General features: G+C 46.3%; 1 long non-coding RNA gene across 1 annotated transcript; it reads right to left on the reverse strand.

Annotated features, from left to right (window-relative positions):
* Nucleotides 1-8,039: 8,039 nt before the first annotated feature.
* LOC119979510 lies at nt 8,040-12,362 on the reverse strand. Its single transcript, XR_005463748.1, has 2 exons — nt 8,924-12,362; nt 8,040-8,475 (listed from the first exon to the last, which is right to left on the reverse strand). It is a non-coding gene; the product is annotated as an uncharacterized LOC119979510 (long non-coding RNA).

The raw sequence follows: 12,362 nt of genomic DNA on the forward strand, positions 1-12,362 counted from the left end.
TGAGAGGAGAAGGAATGAAGGGGAAATTCTCTACTGATGTATAGGCTTCAATCTCTCCAACTGATTAGGGTTTGCTTTTTTCTATCTTCAGCATGACTGGTGGTTAAATTGATTTTATTTTTATTTCTCACCTCAATGTTGTCACTCTCCTACTTCTTTACCTCAGAGTTCATTCTGTTGTTGATCCATGACAGTGACTGCCACCGACTATACAACTTTGGAAGACATCCTAATCCTATCCTCACACAGTACACACTGTCATTCATGGGTCCCCACACACAGATGCAGACACACACAGACACCTATACACACAGGCGCACACACACAGATACACGTATTCACACACACGTGTACATACACATGTACAGAAAAACACACACACCGATGCACACATAGGCACACCTATACGCACATAGGCGCACACACACCTATACATGCACGCACCTATATAGACACACACCTATACACACACATACATACACACGGATACATACAGACCGACACACATATACAGGCACATCTATACAGACACACACACACACACAGACATGCACCTATAATCACACAGATGCCACACACACAGACACACACAGAGACACACTTACACACACACATACTGCAAGGGTCCTTACTGTTTATTCCCCTTTCTTTTATTTTGCCAGTTATTATTTTTGGTCCATGGGTGATTAATAGGCATGTATCTTTCAGACAAGCAGAAGAGCGAATGAGGAACTCAGAAGTTAAAGGAGAGAACACTCGGATAGTCTCTGATAGTTTGAACAGGAGCTTCAGACTTTTCGGCACTGGGGAGATGGGGTGAGACTTGGTTAGATTAATTGGCTTGGGGCCAATGAATTGGCCAAAAGGCCGTACTCTGCCCGGTAACAGGTGGTGATTGGATCCTAGCAAAGTGGAATGATTTTCAGAGTCCTAAGGAGCTCAGCTTGAGTACACACTAGCCTAGTGTGTCATAACAACACCTTTACACAAAGTCTGCACACACACATATCTATACACACACATGCACACACACACACCTATACATACACACACATCTATACACACACATGTGCACAAACACACACCTATATAAACACATGCACACACATACATCTATACATCTATACACAAACACACACACGCATACACACACATACCTATGCACACCTTTGACAATGGGTCATCTGGACTCGAAACATTCGCTCATTTATCTCCCTACAGATGCTGCCAGACCTGCTGAGATTTTCCAGCGTTTTCTCTTTGTTTTCAGATTCCAGCATCACAGTAATTTGCTTTTACCTAGGCACACATACAGCTATACACACACACACATCTATACACACACACACATATATACATATGCACACACCTGCACAGATACACACACGTACACACATACACCTATACACATGTGCACACACACCTATGCACACACTGTAAGGACCCTTGCTATTGATTCCCTTATTTCCCCTTTCTTTATTTTTGCTGTTATCATTTTGATCCATAGGTGCTTAATGGACATATGCCTTTAAGTTGAGCAGGGGAAGAAGGAAATTCAAAAGTTGCAAGACAGTGCACTCTTCTAGCTTTGGACAGCAGAACTTAAACTCTGTGGCACCGAGGGATGTGGTGGGACTTGGTTTGATTGGTTGGCTGGTGGCCCATGAATTGACCAAAAGGCTGAATTCTGCCCAGTAATGGGTGGTGATTGGATCCTGCCTGAGTGCGATGATTTCCAGAGACCTAATGAAAGCAGAGTTGAGACATGAACATAGAGAGAAAAGGACCTGCTCTCTCTCACTCTTCCTCCCTCTTGTTTTCTCCAGAGAAGCTGTGCAGCTGTACACAGAATCTGAATGAATCTACATGAAAACCTCAAACTGAAATCTTAGATTGAAGGAAGAAAAACTACATAGCAACATACAGAATCTACATGAATCTCTTGTGAAAACCTCAAACTGGAAGCCTGGATTGAAGCAAGGTGTACTTGAAACAACCATCTGAAACAAAGACTCATCTTTTACTTTCATTGTCATTTACCTCCTTCTCCTCCCCTCTGTGTGATTATCTGGCTTGTGTGTGGCGAGGATGGGATGAGTTTAAGTGGGGAGGTTAGGAATTAGATAATAGTTAAACTGTTGTATTTGCTGTATATTTTGTTATAGTAATTGTTATTAATAAATTAAATTGTGTTTACATTTACAAACTTGGTGACCGTTGCTGGTTTAGTACAGGGCTGGTTTAGTACAGTGGGCTAAACAGCTGGCTTGTAATGCAGAACAAGGCAGAAGCGTGGGTTCAATTCCTGTACCGGCCTCCCCGAACAGGTGCTGGAATGTGGCGACTAGGGGCTTTTCACAGTAACTTCATTGAAGCCTACGTGTGACAATAAGCGATTTTATATGTATATTGGGCAGCCAAGGGCCAAAAGTTTTGGGTGTTTTTCTAAGAATTATTGGTTAATTCAATTGTGTTGTGACTCCATGTCAGGAGGCCCTGGAATTGACTGTGCACCAGCCCAGTCGCATCTATACACACAAAGACACACGTGCAGACTCATACCTATATATAGACACACAACCTATACACACACAAATACCTGTTCGCACACAGACTCATACACCTATACATACTACATGGGCACATGCATCGACACACACAAACACCTATACACACACACAAATCTATATGCACACTTATACACACATACCTATATACACACATACGCACACTTATACACACATATCTATATACACACGCATATATGTGCGCACACACACCTACATACACGCATCTAGACACACCTTTTGCAGGAAATGGGGTGGTGTGGTGGTCACTCGGCTAACATAACCTGGAGAAAACTTCACCTTTCTCTTGGTTGGAGATTCTGCGGTCAGTTGTGCCTCCCTCCCTCCTCCCCACCCCTCACCCCGACCAAGGCCACAACACCTAACCTGCAGAGAATGGATGTCGAATCACAAGACTTTTAATTTATTTATTCATTCGTGGGATGCAAGCGTTGCTGGCTGGGTCAGCAGTTATTGCCCATCCCTAATTGCCCTTGGGAAAATGATGACGAGCTGCCTTCTTCAAGCGCTGCAGTCCATCTGGTGAAAGCACACCCAGAGTGCTGTTTAGCCTATTTTGATGTGACCTTTCACAACCTTTCTTGCTTGCGGTCTATTTTTAATCAATATCACGTTCGTCGGAGCTCTTGTGAAGTGTTTCTCTTTTAGTCCCTCCACAATGCCTAACATTTCCCAGCCTGCACACCTGCTGGTCCTCTTGCTGTTTTGGAACAACCCTTTCTGATGCTCGGGCATCTCTCCTCCCTTCATAGCCGACCTCTCACCTTTAGCCCAAATCTTAGAATCCAAGCATCACTTCTGGACTGACCCAGTTTTCTCGGTGCGTGAATGAACAGTGAGCGCTGGTAATAAGCAGGTTGGAACGGCGGTGAGAACTGTTGTTAAACAGGGTTTAATAGCAACATCAGAGTACTAAACTTACACAAGAGAATTGGTACAGGTTGCGTTTACAGTGCATTCAAACACAGTTCAGAATTACAGCAGTGACAAAATAGAAACCATCCTCCAATGAAACTGTTCGCTGAAGAAAAAAATGTGGCGTTGTTCTCACTGGAAGATGTATGTATATGTTTATATATATATATAGTTTTCTTTTTTTTCTCTCAGTCACCAAAAAGTGCTGTACTTTTCGACAGAAAATTTGGTGACAGCAAATTAGCGCCCAATACGGACTATAAGTCGCACATTTATATAAGCCACTTTCTATAAAGATTGAGGTTTTTTTTCCCACAAGCATTTAGTCATGTTGGTGTCATGTTCCCGCTCCGCACCATGTTCAGGAAACGTGTGCCTGTTCGCACAGTGGACAGAGGAATTTGGCAAGAGTGTGATTAAAATGGGGCGATGCTTTCATTAAAAATAGCAAAGGGTGAAGTCTGACGTTACTGCCAGGAATCCCGAACCTTGCTGCTTTTCCATTTAAGAAAAAAAATCCGCGCGTGTAAATCACTCCTTTACTTTCAAAAAAAAATCCAACCCATTTTGAAGGTGCAGCTTATAGACCAGATTTCACGCTAAACACATCACTTTTGTAAACCAAAAGGATCAAACAAGTATTAGTTAACTGACACAATAATTTAAACTGCTTTTAGAATCACACTTTACAGCTTTAGAATGCAGGAGAGGTATTCAGTGATAGTGTAAAACGGTGTTGGACAACAATTTGGGAAAGGGATTGCTTCCTCATGTCAGTCAGTATTTACTTTCAAAGCAACTAAACCACGCTGGCATCGTTTAATCTACTGTTCCGGAGATTTTCTGAACCCATTTCAGCCCAAGTTTCCACCCTGCCCTTTCAGTCCTGGAGCCTGATTGAGTTCATGTACAATGGCCCATCTATTCCTTAGTAAATTGGACACAGTGCTCACGGTTACTGAGATCCACTATTGTGCGAGTTCTCAGAATGCCACTGCCAGTTCACCATCCAATTCCCTGGGTCATTTAGTCTGCAAAATAGCTTCGACGGTGTGAGCATCATTCGCCCATTGGGCCTCCCCAAGGTAATGTCCATGCCTGTCCCAGCCTGACTTGCACGATTCAGACAGCGGAAGTGCTGCCCAGTGTGCGGGACTCGCTGTGACGTGCATTTTCCAGCGTGGTGGCCTCACCGCTGCATGGTGGACCGTCCGGTATGTGAGATTCAGGGATAGGGTGGAGGCGTGGGCTTAAGTAGGGTGCTCTTTCCAAGGGCCGTTCCAGACGCGAAGGGCCGAATGGCCTCCTTCTGCACTATATGATTCACCCGCACGACAAATTGTCCAGTGAGTCAGCAAGTCCTGCGCCGCGGACTGTCCGAGTGTGTTCTTGTACAATGTGTGTCATTTTGCTTTATGATCTGTCCAGTCTGTGAAATCCCCTGTGCTAACACTTCATCACTCTGATACCTGATTAGACAGTGACAGCTAGTGAGAGATATGGGTATGTCACATGTGTGTATGCCGTGATTCTATTTGGAGAACAAACAGTACAAGGAAGGTCAAAGCTTTCGACTTTCTGAACAAATTGTTTTGATGCCAGACTTTCCCCTCAGCTCTGCATCCCTCAATACAGATAAGTCTTAATCCAGTGGTGCAGCCTGTCCATTATTACATGTCCAATGCTCCCATCAGACTCAGCTCTGGAAAGGTGCTAACTATGCGGGTTCCATCGGTCATTTTTACGTCAACATTCTTCGAAGCAATGTAAGGAAAGCATTCTGCAACTTGGAATTCAGGTTTCTACACTAATGAATCTTTAACCCTCCCGCACTACAGAGCAGACCGGATGCCAACAACTGGAAGCGATGGTATTCTGGAGAGGCCAAGGCTGAAATGGGTTCCTTTCTGATGTCTCAGAAAGTAACTTTGATGCATATCTGACTATTAGTACGTTAGTTCGGATGGAACAACATGAAACAAAGGGGTGATCAAAGTCTACGTTCAATTGTAATTCTAGCACTGGATCATTTGCTGTTTTGATTAAACATCACACTCTCTCTCCTCATTTTTAACACGTTGGAATAGATTTTCAGCTTAATTTGGGTGGGGGGGGGGGGGGGGACTAAAAGGAGGAGATGCTGTGGGGGCCATGGGGGGGGGGGGGGGGGGGAGTGGAGTTCACCCATCCATTTTAAAGTCGTTAATTTCATTCTAATCTATCGCCCCGGCGGTGAAATGAAAATCTAACCGTTTAGTTCTCCAAATAATGAGACTGCTTAACTAACACAAGGGCATCTGTGGAAGACATGTCTAGGTGCTTGTACTGGGGTGGAGGGAGGGGCTGAAATAACAAGATCTGAAACTGAATGGTGCCACTCGACTGCGGGAAGGTAAACAGAAACCTTTGAAAGCAACGTGTTCCAAAAGTAATTTTAAAACCCGCACAAGCGCTTACTTCCCGGTAAAGAAATCATGCATTAATCTTCAGCGTGTTCATTAATGAATATACAGGGGAAAGTGCAAAAGAAAAAGGTGATTGAATCGGCTTCATAATCCTGACCACAATGACACCGAGTCCAGTTGCAGGGCAATGGCCTTAGCAGCGTCCACATTACAATGAGGAGATTGACCGGTGAAACTGGTTCCTTCCCAAGATTGGGACTTCCACAATCCAAACTCGGTGCCATCTGAACATGGCTTTCGTTCTGTTTTGTTACGGCGCCCTCAGCCTCCGCCTTATTTAATCAGTCATGCCGGCGTCCTGCGCGACAGGCTCTCAACTTCCACTGAAGTTATTTCAAGGGGGAAACAGGGGCAGTGACTGCGGGCAGAAATCCACGCTTCTCTATCTTTGGCATTTCCTGGTGCAAAAATGCATTCCCGAGGGTGAGGGGGTGGGGGGTGGGGGGGGGGGGGGGGGGGGGAGACTGTGCCGATCGGAGCCGGCCAGAACTTGCAACTGAAACTTCGAAACTACCTGCGCATCAAAACCGTGTCGCAATAGCATGTCAGAATGGAGCATTGAAACTTTTTTGTCAAGTGAATATAATTTTATTTCTCCTTCATTTTCTCCCCTCCTGACTCTCTTGCCCCAGTGCCGCCCTCAAATGGACCATAATCCAACGTTTAAAGCTGCGGTGGTTATTTGGGCAGGTTGTGGAATCGCCGGAGCATTGCAGGCTCGGCCAAGCCCGGCCTCAAACTCACGCCCACACCTTCCAACTGCCAACAGAAAGATGGTGAGCAGTCATCAGGTGTCCTGCTCGGACGTTGAGGCCAATGTGCAGCAGTTAGAGAACCTTGCAACACAGCCTGGCATCTCCTTTGTGTCTATATCACTTAGCCAGCCCCACACTGGACACACTCATTGGGGCACAGCATGGGGTGAAGACCGGGCCCGTTAACAGAAATCCCACCACATTCTGGTTCATTGATCCGCCCGGATGCCTGTTTCATACGGCTTCTCTCGCAGTGTGATGATGCCTCATTGGGATGGGAAATCTTTTTTGACCTCGATAGTTCCTTCTGAGGTTTTGCGGGAATTGTGCCTCCATAAAAAAAAACAACAAAGTCTAGTATGATATCGATTCTCAAACTTTTATGGCGGGCAAGCACAGATTATTTCACGTCGTGGGCCGAAATCTGAGCTAAATTTGTCCTCCGGAAGGAGATACAACGTCGGGCCGGTTAGTGGGCCTATCCTATTTACATAATCAAATCCTCCAGCCCGTGAGCTTCACATTGCAGTCTTTACAGAGGCACAGTAAGAAGTCTTACAACACCAGGTTAAAGTCCAACAGGTTTGTTTCAAACACGAGCTTTCGGAGCACGGCTCCTCCATTCACCTGAAGAAGGAGCCGTGCTCCGAAAGCTCGTGTTTGAAACAAACCTGTTGGACTTTAACCTGGTGTTGTAAGACTTCTTACTGTGCTCACCCCAGTCCAACGCCGGCATCTCCACATCATGTTTACAGAGGCAGGCATCTTCTGGCCTTGCGGGCAATTTAGGGGTGAAAGTTTCTCAGTCAGTGAGGGACCTCACTGCTGCTCACACTAGAAACCTAACGAGAGCCATTGGAACATAACTCATCCTAGTAGGGAGAGGGGGTAACGGATGGAATCAGATCAATCATGACCTTCAATCCCCAACTGGTTTTACATCTCTTGGTTTCCCGCTCAAGAGCTTGGGGTCAAAACTATTGCCAAAGTTGCAATCACAACTTTGTTTTAACTACATGTGAACTTCAGCACTGAACCTGGGACAACAGTTCGATATGATTGGAAATATCCAATGCCCACACCACTGCTATTCTGACCACTTGTGCTGACCTTTGGCCGCAGGTCATGGGGGCCAATGAGGGCAACCCTCTGATTAGTTTTGACATGACATTGAGGATTGAATCACCAAATGTTGAAGGGTCCTAGATGTTAGCATCTATTCAATGCATTCCATACTCAAAGCCCTTATCTAACAATAGTTACTTAGCAATTTCAATTTTGACACTTTGAATTGACCAATTGTGTTTTTTTTGGGGGGGGGGGGGGGGGGTGAGAGTCCAGATTTGATCGTCCCTTGAATTAGCATCAGGGCCTCTGTGTTTAGGAGGGGTGGGTCTACCCAGTCTCCAGTGCAAAGTATGAGACTTGTGTGGGGGCAAACTGCGCTCCCTTTTTCCAATGGCCGAGCAACGCCCAAATGGCCTAGTTCATACTTGAATCGTGGATCTTGGAAGTGAGATTGTGGAGGAGACAGCACAAGTCATTTTTGGGGAGAAAAAGAGGAAATCGGAAAAAGAGGGGAAAGGACCAAAAAAAAATGCTTGTTCATTCATACCTGCAGACCTCCGTGTTCAAGGTAACTCCGGAAGGATGAATTAGCAGCTTTCAACATTTAATGAGAAGCCATTTAAGAATCAATGAGTTCTCTCCATGGTTAAGCTTCACTTCTTCCTCTCTAGAAACTTCCTGTTGCTAAATTGAAATTCATTTTATTATACAGTATAATTTAAAATGATGTATTCATGTAATCTAAAAAAAAACACACAGTTGTCATGGCTATGAACCATTTCAAGGACAATAACAGCATTGGTGTCGTACAAAACAATGCAAAGCGCAAGTTGTTCAGTGTAAGCCACACACACACACAGATCCCTGTCCTCTGCGCTTGACGCTTTGATCTCTGTGCTCCATAGCTCTAAGAATTTGCACAACACCATTTCAAGGGAGAAAATGTATGACAGGAAAACGGATTTGTGGAAGTTATAAAAGTCTTGCTCCTCAGGGAGGTTAAAATCCTCACTGCCATTTTGTAGGCGTGGTAAAATCAGCAAGTTAATGTGAGAAATCACCAGCTTCCTCCTTTTGGAGTGTACATTTTGTTTAACAGTTTGGATTTTAAAATAACTGATCTCTTACTCACTCTTGGTCCTCTGCCATGCCAATCAGCCAATTTGTTGATGTTTTGATTTTTTTTTTGTTGCTTCAGTTGCCACCTTTATTTCTGCAAGTATGAAGCACTCTTCAGCAGAATGGAGATTTATTTGTCACAGTTTATAATGTAATGGAGCTTGGGTCCACGAGTGGCAGCATGTCCTGGCTCACTGCAAGGCCTCCAACTGAGCTCTGCCTGTACCAGCCTGTTGTCATGGCCACACTTCCCCCACAACGTCGTCACAAGACAATGTGGGCGATGCTCCGTTTTGGACGCTGAACAAAATGGGGGAGGGGGGGGGGGGACGGAATGCAAGTTCAGAAGCCAGGTCCTCCTCCTCCGGGGGAGGGAGGGGACGGAATGCAAGTTCAGAAGCCAGGTCCTCCTCCTCCTCTTCTGCACTGTCGACCCTGCCATCTTAGCCGGGCAGGGACCCAGAGGCCTCCAATCACATAGGGAGGAGGAGAAGGATATAAACTGCTCTGGTACATTCTCTCTACAGGAAACTGCTCTGGTACATTCTCTCTCCACAGGGCACTGCTCTGGTACATTCTCTCTACAATCGGCTGCTCTGGTACATTCTCTCTACAGGGCACTGCTCTGGCACATTGTCTCTACAGGACACTGCTCTGGTACATTCTCTCTCCAGGAAACTGCTCTGGTACATTCTCTCTCCAGGAGTCTGCTCTGGTACATTGTCTCTACAGGATACTGCTCTGGTACATTGTCCCTACAGGAGGCTTCTCTGGTACATTCTCTCCACAGGACACTGCTCTAGTACATTGTCCCTACAGGAGGCTTCTCTGGTACATTCTCTCTACAGGAGACTGCTCTGACATTCTCTCTCCAGGGCACTGCTCTGGTACATTTGTTCTACAGGAAACTGCTCTGGTACATTCTCTCTACATGGCACTGCTCTGGTACATTCTCTCTATAGGTCACGGCTCTGGTACATTCTCTCTACAGGAGACTGCTCTGGTACATTCTCTGGACAGGACACTGATCTGGTATATTCTCTCTGCAGGAGTCTGCTCTGGTACATTTGCTCTACAGGAAACTGCTCTGGTACATTTTCTCTACAGGTCACGGCTCTGGTACATTCTCTCTACAGGTCACGGCTCTGGTACATTCTCTCTACAGGTCACGGCTCTGGTACATTCTCTCTACAGGTCACGGCTCTGGTGTATTCTCTCTACAGGAGACTGCTCTGGTACATTCTCTCTACAACAGGCTGTTCTGGTACATTATTTCTACAGGACACAGCTCTGGTACATTCTCTCTACAACAGGCTGCTCTGGTATATTCTCTTACAGGACATGGTTCTGGTACATTCTCTCGACAGGACACTGATCTGGTACATTATTTCTAGAGCAGGCTGCTCTTGTACATTCTTTCCACGGGAGTCTGCTCCGGTACAGTCTCTCTACAGGGCACTGCTCTGGTACATTCTCGCTACAACAGGCTGCTCTGGTACATTCTTTCTACAGGACACTGCTCCGGTACATTCTCTCTACAGGAAACTGCTCTGGTACATTCTCTCTCCAGGGCACAGCTCTGGTACATTCGCTCTACAGGACACTGCTCTGGTACATTCTCTCTCCAGGGCACAGCTCTGGTACATTCGCTCTACAGGACACGGCTCTGGTACACTCGCTCTACAGGACACTGCTCTGGTACATTCGCTCTACAGGACACTGCTCTGGTACATTCTCCCTACAGGACACTGATCTAGTACATTCGCTCTACAGGACACTGTTCTGGTACATTCTCCCTACAGGACACTGTTCTGGTACATTCTCCCTACAGGACACTGATCTAGTACATTCGCTCTACAGGACACTGTTCTGGTAAATTCTCTCGACAGGAGTCTGCTATGGTACATTTTCTCCACAGGGCACTGCACTGGTACATTCTTTCTACAGCAGGCTGCTCTAGTACATTCTCCCTACTGGAGACTGCTCTGGTACATTCTCTCTACTGGAGTCTGCTCTGGTACATTCTCTCTACAGGACACTGCTCTGGTACATTCTCTCCACAGGAGGCTGCTCTGGTACATTCTCTCCACAGGAGGCTGCTCTGGTACATTCTCTCCACAGGAGGCTGCTCTGGTACATTCTCTCTAAAGCAAGCTGCTCTGGTACATTCTCTCTACAGGAGTGTGTTCTGGTACATTCTCTCTACAGGAGGCTGCTCTGGTACATTCTCTCTCCAGAAGGCTGCTCTGGTACATTCTCTCCACAGGACACTGCTCTGGTACATTCTCTCTCCAGGAGTCTGCTCTAGTACATTCTCTCTACAGGAGACTGCTCTGGTATATTCTCTCTACAGGAGACTGCTCTGGTACATTCTCTCGACAGGAGGCTGTTCTGGTACAGTCTCTCGACAGGACACTGATCTGGTACATTGTTTCTGGAGCAGGCTGCTCTAGTACATTCTCTCCACAGCAGGTTGCTCTGGTACATTCTCTCTGCAGGACACTGCTCGGGTACATTCTCACTACAGCAGGCTGCTCCGGTACATTTTCTCTCCAGGTTAGTGCTCTGATACATTCTCTCTACAGGGCACTGCTCTGGTACATTCTCCCTACTGGAGTCTGATCTGGTACATTCTCTCTACAGGGCGCTGCTCTGGTACATTCTCTCTACAGGGCACTGCTCTGGTACATTCTCCCTACTGGAGTCTGATCTGGTACATTCTCTCTACAGGGCGCTGCTCTGTTACATTCTCCCTACTGGAGTCTGATCTGGTACATTCTCTCTACAGGGCGCTGCTCTGTTACATTCTCTCTACAGGACACTTTTCTGGTACATTCTCTCTACAGGACACTGCTCTGGTATATTCTCTCTACAGGACACTGCTCTGGTACATTTTCTCTACAGGAGTCTGCCCTGGTACATTCTCTCTACAGGACACTGCTCCGGTACATTCTCTCTACAACAGGCTGCTCTGGTACATTTTCTCTACAGGAGTCTGCCCTGGTACATTCTCTCTACAGGAGTCTGCTCTGGTACAATCTCTCTACAGGAGTCTGCTCCGGTACAATCTCTCTACAACAGGCTGCTCTGGTACATTCTCTCTACAGTAGTCTGCTCTGGTACTTTCTCCCTGCAGGACACTGCTCTGGTACATTCTCTCTACAGGAGTCTGCTCCGGTACAATCTCTCTACAACTGGGTGCTCTGGTACATTCTCTCTCCAGGAGTCTGCTCTGGTACAATCTCTCTACAACAGGCTGCTCTGGTACATTATGTCAGGCCTCGACAGATTTAGGCCAAAGCCTAGCCCACAGGCTTAGCCTAATGGCAGCATGGCGATTCCAGCCTCGGGTGACTCACTGTGGAGTGTGCACGTTCTCCCCCCATCTGCATGGGTTTCCCTCGGGTGCACTGGTTTCCTCCCACAGTCCAAAGATCTGCAGCTCAGGTGGA

Source organism: Scyliorhinus canicula, chromosome 16 (genome assembly GCF_902713615.1).
Source record: "Scyliorhinus canicula chromosome 16, sScyCan1.1, whole genome shotgun sequence".
NCBI classification, from domain to species: Eukaryota; Metazoa; Chordata; class Chondrichthyes; order Carcharhiniformes; family Scyliorhinidae; genus Scyliorhinus; species Scyliorhinus canicula.